Below are 13,922 nucleotides of genomic sequence, written 5' to 3'. Positions count from 1 at the left end.
AGAAAAACAGGGCAAGTGTTCAATGTTTCCCTATGGTCAAAAGTCTTCTGCAATGCCTTCTCTGTGGGCAAGCGTGGTTCCCCTATGTCCTTTGTTTTGTGGATGCTGGAAGTCCCCATCCCAAGAGGGGAGGGAAGGGCTGCCTGCTCGGGGCAGCCGTGGGCTGGTGCTCTAGTCGGCAGAGGGCGTCGGGCTTTGGGCTTTGGGCTGAGCTGCGCCGGGAGGAGCCTGCTTCTTCCTTCTCTGGCGGCGGCGGCGGAGGGCTCTGGGCTCCGCTGGGGAGGAGCTGCAGACGCCTCCAGCGCTGATGCTGCTCCGGCTCCTTCTCCTTCTTCTGCTCCTACAGCCTTTGCAGCTGCTGCCACGTCCGCTTCCCCGTCTGGGGCTCTCAGCGGCCGCAGCAGGGACGACACGTGTCTATGGTGAGTTGTGAGAAGGTGTCTGTGGAGATGGAGTTGGAGGAGGAGGGAAAGGGCTGCTGGCAGGGGCTTCTCCCTCGGCTGCTGGGTGCCTCCAAGTCTGTGGCCACTCTGTTCATGGGCAAGTTTCTTCTTGGCCTCTGCTCTGAGGCTGAGAGAGTGTGGCTCAGTCTTCTCTAGCTGTTGTTGTTGTTGTTGTTGTGTGTCTTCAGTTTGTGGCCACCCTTTCCATGGAGGCTTCTTGGCAGGTTTCTTCTTGCCCTCCTCTGGGGCTGAGAGGAAGAGGGTGACTCGCCCCAGCCGGGATTCGAACCCAGAGCCATAGTCCAGCCTTCAAACCACAGCCTGGGCATCCGACCTTTTCTTCGTTTCAGGGACTTCAGAGAGTGCTCTGGGGCCACATTAAACTACAATTCCCAGGATTCCCTAGCACTGAGCCGGGGCAGTTAAAGCGGCCTCAAAGTGAGTTATTTCTACAGTGTGATTTGGATCCTAAATTGGTTCCATTGTTGCTTTTCTTGCTTGTTCCCTTGCTTTCCTTGGAGACAAAAAAACCCCAAGCCCCTCGCCCAACTCTCCTCCTTGTTGTTGTTGTTGTTGTTGTTGTTTTTGTGTGCCTCCAAAGTCGTTTCCGATTTATGGTGACCTTAAGGCGAACCCTACAACTTTGCTGCAGCAACACTTCTCAGTTTCCCTCTCTTCCTTCCTTCTTTCCTTTCTTTCTCGCTTTCTTCATACAGGCTCCATAGTTAACTATTCGGACACAAGATTTGTGTGGCTCCCAAGTTTTTTCCGACTCATGGCGACCCTAAGGAGAACCCTACAACTTTGTGGCAGCAACACTTCTCAACTTTCTTTCTTTCTTTCCTTCTTTCCTTACTTCTTTCTTTCTTTCCTTCCTTCCGTCTTTCATACAGGCTCCATAATTAACTATTTAGACTCCAAATTTGTGTGCTTCCATGTTGTTTTTGGCTTATGGCGACCTTAAAGAGATTCCTTCTCAGTCTCCTTCCTTACTTCCTTTCATACAGGCTCCATAGTTAACTATTTGGACACAACATTTGTGTGACTCCAACTTGTTTCTGGCTTATGGCGATCTTAAAGCAAACCCTACAACTTTGTCGTTTGCACTGTTTAGTCACAAAATGTGTGTGCCTCCTGGTGACCCTAAGGACAACCCCACGACTTCGTTGCAGCAACAGTTCTCCATTTCTTTCTTTCTTTCTTTTTCTCTCATTCTTCATTCGGCCTTTCACGCTTTTTTGAGGGGGGAGGGTTAGTTGTGGAGTCTGTGGGGCTTTGCCTGGAGTTTGTGGGGGTCAGAAAGGGGGGCTTTGAGGCTCAAAGGGCGAGGAAGCGAGGCCTTCACCAGAAAAGTGTGTAGGAAAGAGGGCTGAGGAGGAGTGGACTTTCGAAAGGGCCGGGGAGGAGGAAGGAAGTGTTTGTTGTTGTTGGCGTTGAAGGAAAGTGGGGCCAAGGAAAACTTAGGTGGCGACTTCGGATTGGAGCAGCCCCTGGCGACCCATTTTGGCCAAGGGGCTTCCAGAGCGTCCTCCGTGGTCGCCTCTCCAGACTCTCCTTTGCCTCCGATGTGGCCAAACATTCCCCCCTTTTGCCTTTGAAAGTGAGCACACTTCTTTGTTCTTTTGTCTGGCTATTCCTAACCCCCCCAAAAAAAAGAGTAATGTTTGGAAACGTTACTTTGTTTGGGGGAAACCTCAGAATCCCCTCCACTGGTCATTTTGGCCGGAGGGCTCTGGACGCTGTTGTCTAAACAGAATTCAAAGAAATAATAATAATAACTATTATTATTATTATTATTATTATTATTATTATTATTTCTCCCCTGCCTCTCCCCATGGATTGAGGTGGGGGATATAGCCGTGTTAGTCAGTAAAACCAGTGTAGAAAGAGATCTTGCAGCACCTTTGTGACTAACTGAAAGAAAGAAAGTACTACCAACTTCTCACTGAAGGAAAGAAAGAAAGCGTTACCAGTTTCTGACTGAAAGGAAGAAAGACGTACCAACTTCCAACTGAAAGAAAGAAGGAACTACTAACTTTTAACTGAAAGAAAGTACTATCTACTTCAAATTGGAAAAAAAGTACTAGCAACTTCTAGCTGGAGGAAAGAAAGACTAAACAACTTCTAAGAGAAAGAACGAACTCCGGTACTAACTTCTGACTGAAAGAAAGAACTACCGTACAACTTCTTTCTTTCAGTTAGTCCCAAAGGTGCGACAAGATCTCTTTCCCTACAGTTGTCTAAACAGGGTCATGACAGATGCCATAACTGCAAAGGAGGACAAGGCACTGAAGACAGATTCATTTCTATGCCTCCTCTATGAAAATGTTTTTGCCTTGTGAGCCTCCTTGGCTCTCTTTCTGGGAGAAAGGAGGCATAAGAATGAAATATATAATAATAAAAAGACATTGCAATAAAAGTTTAAAAAACAATTAAAAACACATAGATAAAACTGTCTAAAATTAACACACAAAGATTTTGCTGTTGTGTGCTGCCTTCAAGTCGTTTCTGACTTATGGCTACGCAAAGGCAAACCCTATCCTGGGGTTTTCTTGGCAAGATTGGTTCAGAGCAGGTTTGCCATTGCCTTCCTTTGAGGCTGAGAGAGTGTGACTTGCCCAAGGAGTTAAAAACACAACTAAAACACAAGCCCCATATTAAAAAAAACCAACCATGTAGGACATCACCAAAAGGATGTGTATTGTGATTTTATTGTGCTTTTAATATTTGTAATTTTATAATTTTCTTTGGCTGATGTTTTAATTTTTTTATTGCAATATATATATATATATATTTAAAAACGGTTATTGTGAGCCGCCTTGGGTCCCTTCGGGGAGAAAGGCAGAATAGAAATTAAATACATAAATAAAATAAAAGAAAGTGGGAAACACTCCAGTCAATGTAAATTCATGCTTCGTAGCCATGCTCAAAATGGAGGACACTTTGGAATGCCTCCTGGGCAGAAAGAAGGTGGAATGAAATGCAGGGCATGTCCTCAGAAAAGAAGACATCTGGTCCCCTTGTGTCTAAAGAAGTAACAAACTTTCCCAAGTTCTTGGGCATTGCTTTAAAGGGGAAGGAAGGGTGAAGCTACAAGCTGCTTTTTTGGAGGGTGGGTGGGGATGGGGGCTGCACCCCTCTGGTCCCTCCCCTGAATTGCTTCCCAGACAGCAACAGTTTTGCTTCATCCTCCTCCCTCTTGGCTCCTAAAGGGATTGTAAGTAGTACACGTTTCCTTAAGTGGGTTGAAGGGAGGAGGAGGGGGAATGGTTTGGCAGCAGCCTGGGATTTCCTGTGGATTTAGCCAGGATTTTCTGAGTCCTGACCCAGCCCAGAAAGAGCCTCCCAGGTAATCCTGCTTTGAAATGAACTAGGACAATTATTCTCTCCATTCTTGGTGGCTCTTTCCTTTCTTTGAAACTGGATGCCTTGTTTGGTTTAGTTGAAGCTTGATAATGTTTTGTTACCAGAAAGGTAGGAGGAATTTCTCCAGTGGATGGTGGGGCAGTTTCGTGCATGCTTCCTCATGCATGCTTCCACCTTGTTCTGTGAGGCTTTCTTGGTTGCTGTTCTGTGTCTCCAAGTCATTTTTTGGTTTGTGGGGAACAAAGGCCAGTGTGATTTTAAGCGGTGTCAATAGAGGTATAGTGTCTAGACCAAGGGAAGGAATAGTGCCATTCTATTCTGCCTTGGGCAAGCCTCACTTGGAATACTGTGTCCAGTTCTGGGCACCACAATTCAAAAAGGATGTTGACAAATTGGAGCGTGTCCAAAGAAGGGCGACTAAAATGGTGACGGGTCTGGAAACCATGTCCTATGAGGAATGACTTAGGGAACTGGGGATGTTTAGCCTGGGGAAGAGAAGGTTAAGAGGTGATATGATAGCCCTATTTAAATATTGGAAGGGATGTCATATTGAGGGGGGAGCAAGCTTGTTTTCTGCTGCTCCAGAAAACAGGGCCCAGAACAAAGGGTGCAAGCTCCAGGAAAAAAGGTTGTTGCATTCACTCACTGACTAGTGGACTAATGAACATGGAGGGTGCTATCCTGGCCCCAGTGCTTACCCCATGTTGGTCACTGGGTTGACGTGGGGATGGTCAGGAGTTTACAAACCTGTCCCACACTGACCCGGGACAGGCATGTGTTTCTTAACTTGCTATGCCATTGTGCTGACTGAGAAGCCCTCAGTTGCAGCATCTGATGCAGAAATGGAAAGCCTGGCTGTGCCCACATGGTGAGACACCTATTTCCACATCAGATGTTGTGATGTTGGGGGGTAGGCTTGTCAGTCAGAACAATGCACTACACGGTAGCAATTTGTTCTGTTAATGAGCAATCTATTTAATATTGTAATAATTTACTGCTTTATTAATTTAATTCTATTGTAATGTATCACTTTTATAAGCTTTTAATTTTACTGTTATTTTAATATTCTGAGGCAGTCTGGGTCCCAGCTTTGGGGCAAGAGTGAGATGGAGTTGGCCCTCCATATTTGCAGCTTTGACTTTGCATATCTGATTATTTGTGGTTTTGATTAATATATTCTCTCTAGGAATCTCTAGGTCCTCCGCCAGCACAACTTTGCCAGAAGTTGACCATAGAGTTGTGCTGGAGAACCTAGACGTTCCTAGGGAAAACACTGCTCTAGGCATTTGTAGGTCCTCCAGCATGATTCTGTGTTCAACTTCTGGCAGACGTTGACCATAGTGTCACACAGGAGGACCTGGCGATTCCTAGAGAGGCGTTCTCTTAGGTAAAATCAATACCAACTATTTGGTATTTAGAGAAATAGCATTCATTGTAGCATTGCAGAATCATCCTGGAATGGATGAAAATTGAATTACTGGCCACACGGTAAAATACTTAGCCAACAACAGATAACTTATGGATTTTCCACTAGTGCAGAATATCTCTGCTTGTACAGTATTATACTTTTCACACAAAGTTTAAAGCAGGGATATTCAACTGTAGAGGACGCGGAGGCTTATTTTCATTCCTACACCACTACCGTGGATCTAATGTCATCCCTAAATGCCATGGTGGGCCTGGTTTCACACACTCACACTGGGCCACTGCACCTGCAAATCAGATGAAAACAAAAGCAGAAACAAAGTCTCTCTTTCTAGTTTTTCCTTACCCCAGTTATTATTATTTTCTGGTTTAGAGGCTGGAATTTTTTCAGAAATCTGCCATCCTTGTGGTTGGAGTGTACTAATTTTGGCAGATATTTGTTAAAAAGATTTAGTGGGTGGGTCCTGGGGGCCTCTTGTATCCTGCATGCCCTGTGGTGTAAAGTAAGTGAAAACTTTATCTATAAAGTGCCCTGATCGCCTCCTCTGCTTCTGTCACAAGCTTAATCTCCTTTTTACATGCTCACATATGCATTTGTGTATACTCTCATATACACAAGACAAGAGAATCATTGTTTCTGTGAGTGCGAGAGTAAATGAGTATGTGTGTGACTGAAAGAAAAAAATGAAAGAGCATGACTGAGTGTGTACATATCTGTGAGCATGGTGCATGTGAATGTGGCTGTGTGAGAGAAAGTATGTGTAAATTTTACCCATGTGGTGAGTTACTGTATATACTTATACATGAGAACATGTGTAACTCAACATGTGTAAAATTTACACATACTGCAGTGGTTCTCAAACTTTTTACCCTTGAGACCCATTTTGCCCCCTGCCACTCAAGGTAGTATATGGATAAAAGAATATTGCTTGTTTATACATGCCTAGAAATTTACCGGTAACTAAAAAAAAAAAAAATAAACCCCCAAAAAACTGAATCAACTTATCCATGGGTCAATATCAGTACTGTACTTTTACTCTTATTTTAAAAAATAAAGTAGTGAAAGGCAAGAGTATAATCTGTCCTGGAAGCACTGACGTCTCTCAGTTATCTCATCTATCCAGCCTTTATTTAGTAGGAGCACAAATATGCCTCCTAGAATTTTTTGGTATTGTTTTCTTTTGCTTCATCCTTTAGATCCTTTGTTCATGCCCCTAAGTTTTAACCTTGAGTTATCCGTGTCATATCAAAATCCATAATTTTGGCCTCAAAAGCTGCTCTCAACCTATACTTATGTACTATACTATACATTGACCTACAGTTGAGTATATGTGGATAGGTAATACTGAATTTATTTAAATGTAATTTAAATAAAATTTAATATTTTGAATGATGTTATTTCCTTATAAGTTGTTAAAACATAAATACATTTGTGTACAAAAATACACACAATGAACAAATAAACAATATACTTTTACTTATTTATTATGCTCAGTGGCAGTGGGGGCAATGTCCACATGTAGATTTAAAATCGGTCTTGGGGTAAAATGTCTGAGAACCTCTGCAATACAGTTTTGTGTGATGGTCCTGTGTTTGTGAAAGGAAGGATGGATAGGAGCTGTTATCACCAGAGCTGAGCAGAAAAAAATTAAATGCCCTGAAAATGCCAAAATGAAAAAAATAATAAGGGGGGGGATGATTATCAAGATGGAAGAAGAATCAATTGATCAAAACTTAAGGGAGCTGTAAAACAAAACAAAACAAAACATACCCTGTAAGCATGATAGCTGTTCATCTTCAGTGATTTTAAAAAGAATACCTGTACTCTAGTTTCTAACATGATTTTTATTGCTGTTTCAGAACTACAAGGTTTGTAATGTGACTTCAGTTAAGTTATTTGTTAAGGAGTATTTGATGGAAGTTCATTTTTATGTGATTTTTAGTGCAGCTTTAAAGCAAGAATAAAAATGAGCTGTCACTTGTCATTTTGTAGAGATTACTTATATTGAAGTTTCCGTCCTGGTGCAATTTTTTCAAACTAGATGTGTTTCTTCTATTAACAGTCAGTGTTCTAAGAAGCTTACATTGAAGGCCCTATCTTGTAATTTTAGTGTAATGCAGTTTGCACACATTTGAAATTTGGAGTTATTTTTGAATTCTGTGTCAAAGAAGTGACACCAGTGAAAAATAACCCCAAAGTTTAGAAGTTTTGAACAGTGATCAGGAGAACAGTCAAGTATACAGATATGTCATTAAATACCAGAGTCAGAATTATTCATGCCACAGTGCTTCCAGTTTCTATGTACAGGCATACTTCAGTTAACAAAGCCTCTGACAAAGAAGCTAATTTCAGTAAATGAAGCTGTGGCCATGAATTTGCAAGACCTCTTGATGAGACTTGTGGAAGTCTCTCATTTGCAGTGTCACCATGTTGAAGCTGACTTGATAACAAATACTGTAACAGCAACAACAGGAAATTGATATATCTTGGCAGGAGAAATGAGAAATAAAGGCTCCAAAATTTTCAGGGAATTTGACTAGCACAACGCTTTCTAATAGCATGCAAAGGGATCTTGTAGCACCTTTGAGACTAACTGAAAGAAAGAAGCTGATAGCATGAGCTTTCATAGAATTCTGTTTACCTCCTCAGATGCATGGATCTCAAAGTTGGTCTCAAAGATGTCTCAAAGGTGCTATAGGTTAGTCTGAAAGGTGCTACAAGATCCCTTTGCATACTGATTTTCCAGACTACCATGACATGTCTTTGGACTCTGTAATGGTGACATGCCGCCACCAGAGGGTCTGCCATAGAGTTTGTCAGAAGAACATACCGCAGCCAAGGCAGATACCTGATAGTCAACCGAGTCCTTCTCCAGTTCAGCCTGACAGCCAGCCATGTCCTGCTCCAGGTAATAAGATTCAGAGCAAGAAGCAGAATTCGAAGAAAGACCTTCCAACCCCTGGGAATGGTGAAGGCTACAAAGCTTGGCACAAACTTTCTGTTGAAGACAGAGTGAGCACACTGAAACACTGTAGTTAAGTATTGTCTGCAGCAAAGAGGATGTTGGCAGATATCTGTGCACCTCAAGCCAGAAGGAGTTTGTTGATCCACTGCGGGGATTGCTCTGGATGGTTTTTCAGGGACCTCCACAGCAATTGCCCCGGACTGGGCCATCAGGGAGCAGATTGTCAAACCCAGTAAATTCTTTTTTGCTTGAAGTGCACTCTAGGGCCTTTCCAGCAGCCTCGGTTTCATATTTTCTTCTCACCTGAGCTGAGGGTGCTGGCCTCAACCTCTATGAAACCAGCAGTGACCTGTGGATAACTTGTCTCAGGTTTTTAAAGTTAATTTTTTGATGAAAACCTCTCAACTTATGTTTGATGGTATGATGATGTGGTACTTTATCACTTACATTTTTAAAATTTACTTAATTTAACTAGCACCCTATTGTGCTTCGTGGTGCTAAGACAGGAGTAAATACTGCCTTCAGATTCCTGGATGCTATTGCTAATAATGTAGATTAAAAGCTCACAGTTTGCGTCTGAGCTTGCATGACAAAAATGGATACATCTCAAAAGTGTCGGCAGGGGCTTTCCCCCAGAGATATTTACATTGCTGACACTAATGTCTCCAGCAGTTTGGCAGCCAGCCTGTCTAGTTAGCTGAGCCTTAGAGTTGTATTAGAAAGAATTTCCTTCAGTCCACAGATGGTGCAGCTGATGTGGGCTGTATGGAGTTGGAGAATGTCTGAAGGTGGGAGAATTGTTGGTATTCATTGCTGATGCCAAAGTTGTGACTCTAAAACAGAGTGGGAGACCCCAACTCATTGTGCCTCAGTTTGCACCGATCACACCAGGATCCCAAAATTCAGTGGTGTTGTGAGAACCTGGATTTTCCTCCTACAGTGGGCCCTTGGTATCTATTGGGGTTTGGTTGTAATGCAAGGGTGTGCAAACAATAAAGGTTGGGTGGCCACATTGGCCCCTACAGGACTTTGGAATGCCATGTTTCTTTTTTATATATATATAATTTTGAGAGATTAAAATGTTTCTCATACTCCTGCAGGGGAATTTCCCCACAATTTGGTCCCATCCCCCCACCCCCATGGATGCCGAAATCCATGAATCATAGAGCTGGAAGAGACCACAAGGGCCATCCAACCCCCCTACCATGCAGGGACTCTCAAACAAAGCATCCCTGACAGATGGCCATCCAGCCTCTGCTTAAAGACCTCCAAGGAGGGAGACTCCACTACACTCCAAGGGAGTGTGTTCCACTGTCGGACAGCCCTTACTGTCAGGAAGATCCTCCTAATGTTGAGGTGGAATCTCTTTTCCTGTAGCTTGCATCCTGCTTGCATGGATGCTCAAATCCCATTATATACAATGGCATAGTAAAATGGTGTTATATAAAATGGCAAAATCAAGGTTTGCTTTTTGGATTTAAAAAAAAAAAAACATTTTCAAGCTGAGGATGGGTGACTCTATGGATGCAGAATCTGTGGATATAGAGGACTGCCTGTATTTTTAAGCCAGGGTCCAATTGAGTAGTCGCATTGCATAGCCATGATCTCTAGTGGTTTGAGTATTGGACTAGGATTCTGGGTGTCTAGGATTTGAATCCCAGCTCAACCATGGAAACCTGAGTTTATTAATATTTGGCAATTGGGCTACATCCTTTAAAAATAGTTTGAAGTACTTTATAGAGCTTAAGCCATGCAGAGAAAGAAGAAAACACAATTGTTAAGCTCTAGGAATTAAACTCCTTAAAACTCCAGAATTGTTGTAATTGAAAAGGCGGTGGGAGAAACAAGAACACAGGACTCTTATTAAAACAGCCTACTTAAAAATATTGGGAAAGTATTAAAACAAGATCCTAATAACAGACAGGATAATCCATTTTGAATGTTAATAATGCAGACATCCCTGTATTTCTAGACACAGTTGGGGGAGAGATAAAGATGTGGATGGTTTGTTGAGCCAAATGCAATTCACAGCTCTTTCCTTTTATTCTGAGTTGGCAAAATTACCTGCAAAAAACTAATCTCTCTCTCTTTGTGTTTGTGTGTACTATACTCCTTTGCATTATACAGAAACTTTTACAGAGGGTGGGAAAAATCTAGTTACACTTGACTTATAATAAAGCCAGAATACTGGCAACGTGACAATATACAAGTTAGATGTGTGTGAGTCTTAGGTCCCCCTGTACCTAGCTAGACTCTAAGGTTATTATTACTAAAGGTAATAAGAGAAAGTACCTTTTCAGGGGTGGCATGCTTTGGGTGGAATGCCCTCCCAAAAAGGTTTGCTTGACACCAACATGGGCCCAAAACACACTGCAGAAATAATCCAGTTTGAGATGGCTTTAACTGCCCCGGCTCAATGCTAGGGAATTCTGGGAACTGTTATTTTGTGAGACATTTAGCCTTCCCTGTCAGAGAGCTCTGGTGCCACAATAAACTTATTCTGCAGCAAAATTGAAAAATTAATTCTCAGCAAGAGCCAGAGAGTTGTGCTTGTCAAGGTGCAGAGTGTCCGTCCAAAGATCCATCTGTGAAGCAGGAGGATGGATTTGGTTGGAGTGATGATTAACATAGTCAGTAAAGATCATCCAGTCTTCTTGAAATGTATCAGTCCTTTTGTGGCCAATGTAAAACCTAATTGTAGCAGACAGTTTCTCCATCAACCACACACTCCAAATTCTAGATCATTACTTCTCAATGGAGAGGTCACTTGACTTCCAACATTTGGCTACTTCTGATCTGGCAATAGTAATAAGAAAAATGATCAGTTTCCTATGTTTCAAGTTAGAATTACCTTTATCAAATATAATAAGCAAAATCAAAATTGGTCAGAAGTTCATGGTTTGATCAGTGATACGTGAAATTTGATAGAGAACTGCATCCCAGAATTTTCTCACTTTAGGACATTCAGTCCACATATTCATATGAGCCTCTAGATTTACAACCTCTCCAGCAATCCAGAAACAGCATTCTAACCATTTTAGACAGTATTACAGGTGTGAGATACCACCTATGGATGGTTTTCAAAGTATTATCCCTCACAGATGCTGAATAGGATTTGTACAGGGGTGAAGATCAATTATGAGCCCATGCAATGTCTGAAATTGTGGTTTTCCATTCTCCTTGCCAAAGTGAGTGCATATATTGACCTTTCCCATACATGTGTTCCAGGAGATGTTTGTAGATAATTGCCACAGTCCCTTTAGTATGAGATGCCGAGTTCAAACATAAAAGGAGAGCGGACATGGAGATTCTCATACTGAGGCTAGGTGTGATGCAAAGGAAGCAATTTGGTGTACTTGAAGCCAGGTAATGTTGTAGGGAGGTTTTTATTGTGGTGGTTGGCCTTGGTAATCCACCACTTGGAGAATAGGTCTAAGGTGTGGTAGAATCCACATCTTCTCAATAACCTTATTAGTGAATTGATCATCTAAATGAGAATTTTGTTGGAGAAACTCAGGAAACTTTGTGGCATACTTGACCAAAAGCAAATAGCTGGACTGTTATAATCAGGAATGTTGGAGAATTTTGTGTGGTCTGTTTTTTAAAGCAAACTAATCTACTGTGTATACTCAACTATAAGTTGACATCATGTATAAGTCGAGGGCAAGTTTTGGTGCCAAAATTATGGATTTAGATATGACTCGTGGATAAGTAGAGGATAAAACTTAGGAGCATGTAGCAAAGGATGTAAAGGATGACGTTTATTATCTTCATACATAAATGTCTTATTCAAATCCTTCTTATCCTGATTCCTCTCAGCACTTCTTTGAGGAGAAGCACCAAAGAGGTGCCACCACTGCCATTTCCCCACCCAAGCATTCAAAACGGCCAGAAGTAGCATCATAGTGGAAAGAGTAGGTGAGGTTGGGGCTTCTTTTGGTTGCCCCCGGGATAGAATAAGCTCTTGCCTTTTGCCACTCTACTCAGAGATGGGAAAGTGTTAAAACACAGTATTTACATTGACCCATGGGCGGGTTACAGACCGCCGCCGTTTGCTCCGTGCGGGAGCCGCAGCAGCCACACCGTGCGGCTCCCGCACGGACTGAAAAAGAAGCTCCAAAATGGAACTTCTTTAAGCGGCGCCTCTATGACGCCGCGAGGCGCCAGGGGCGCACTCGTGACGTCATAGACGCCGCGGCACGTGCGGACGCACAGCGTCCGATACGTAAATATGGCAGCGGCTGTGTGGAATGGCCGCCACCATATTGTACGTACAGAATACGTACTAGGGTTAGGGGGGTGCGGAAGCACCGCCCCTTCCTAACCCTAGTACGTATTCATTACGTCCTAAATGGCGGTGTGTAACCCGCCTCGGATAAGTCGATACAGCTTTTTGAGGTCAATTTTTTGACTAACATTTCTAGACTTATACATGTGTATAAACAGTAGTTTGCACTTTCTTGATTATTATGTGGACAAGAACACTCTATCCTCTGGATTTTGCTCTGCTCACAATGCTGCAATTTCTCTGCTCAAAAATTGTGTGCAAAAATGTATGTGTTAAGGAAAGATGACTATGGTAGAAAATGCACACATGAAAATAAAGCAGTATTGTATACTTTTGTGTCTGGGGATAATATTAATGTAATTTAAAGGATTATTGTGAGGATTGCATGATAATACATGCGATGCCCTTTTTAACATATAAAAAATTTCATTGAAAGACTGAGAACAGTTGACTCTCGTTATCCATAGTTTTTTTATCCATGGATTCAAGCATCCACAGCTTGAAAATATTTTGTAAAAAGTATAAATTACAAAAAGCAAATCTTGTTTTTACCATTTTATATAAGGGACACCATTTTGCTATGTCATTGTATTTAATGTGGCTTGAGCATCCACAGATTTTGTTACCTATGGGGGATCCTGGAACTAAACCCCAGCGAATAACAAGGACCCACTGAATACATATTTATTTAGATAATCTGAAATACCTGTCTCTGCCTGGTCACCTGGAAGACACTAATTGTTTACAGCAAGCGATCAAGCAAGTGGCTAATTTTTAGCAACAGTATGTATGAAGCTGGTTAAGTTCACTTCATGGGCCACGTACAAAAAAAAATTAAGGAATGGCTCCAGGCTGCACACATCTCCTTTCTTGTATTTTGTTTGGTTTTACTTTGCAATGTGCTGCCAAGACATTGAGAGAAAGAAGGTTTAACTCTGTAGGATGTGTGACTAATCTACCTTCTCAGGTGCTTAGCTGGGCATTGTTCTATGTGTGTCCTTGAAATACAACAGCTGCTGTTGTGATGGTACAAGTAAAACAAGAGGTGGGCTAAGCAATGTAATTGCTTCTGCAAACATTGGTGGCCTGGGTGAAATTGCTGCTGGTAATATATCTAGACGTGTTTATCATGTTGTGACATGGTGAAATGGGATCTTCTATCACGTAAATGACAAAGGCATGCAAATAAGGTATTGTTTTCCAGTAGATGTAATACAATATATTGTTTTCCCTTCACTGTACGGATTCCATACAAAAGCAATACGTCCTCTGTCCTTGACTCTGGACCTATAAGTACCAAAGAGATACATTTGAATGCTAGGATGCTGTAGCCAAGTGAGGGAGGTTAACATACCTCAGGTTGCATGGCCCCTGCCCATTTTTATCACCCCTCTGTTAAATATTTTGATATGCTAACAAAAATGGGCCATGTGT

General features: G+C 42.1%; 1 long non-coding RNA gene across 1 annotated transcript in view; it reads left to right on the top strand.

The window, feature by feature from the left end:
* The first annotated feature begins 244 nt into the window (after nt 1-244).
* The window catches only part of LOC121926767, a 74,385-nt gene continuing 60,707 nt past the window's right edge, over nt 245-13,922 (top strand). Inside the window, exon 1 of the long non-coding RNA XR_006103085.1 lies at nt 245-422. This is a non-coding gene — a long non-coding RNA (uncharacterized LOC121926767). The remainder of the gene's footprint in view (nt 423-13,922) is intronic.

The sequence above is a fragment of the Sceloporus undulatus genome, chromosome 3, assembly GCF_019175285.1.
Source record: "Sceloporus undulatus isolate JIND9_A2432 ecotype Alabama chromosome 3, SceUnd_v1.1, whole genome shotgun sequence".
NCBI lineage: Eukaryota > Metazoa > Chordata > Lepidosauria > Squamata > Phrynosomatidae > Sceloporus > Sceloporus undulatus.
Note: the sequence above shows the minus strand (reverse complement) of the source record. Positions and strands in the feature narration are given on the sequence as shown.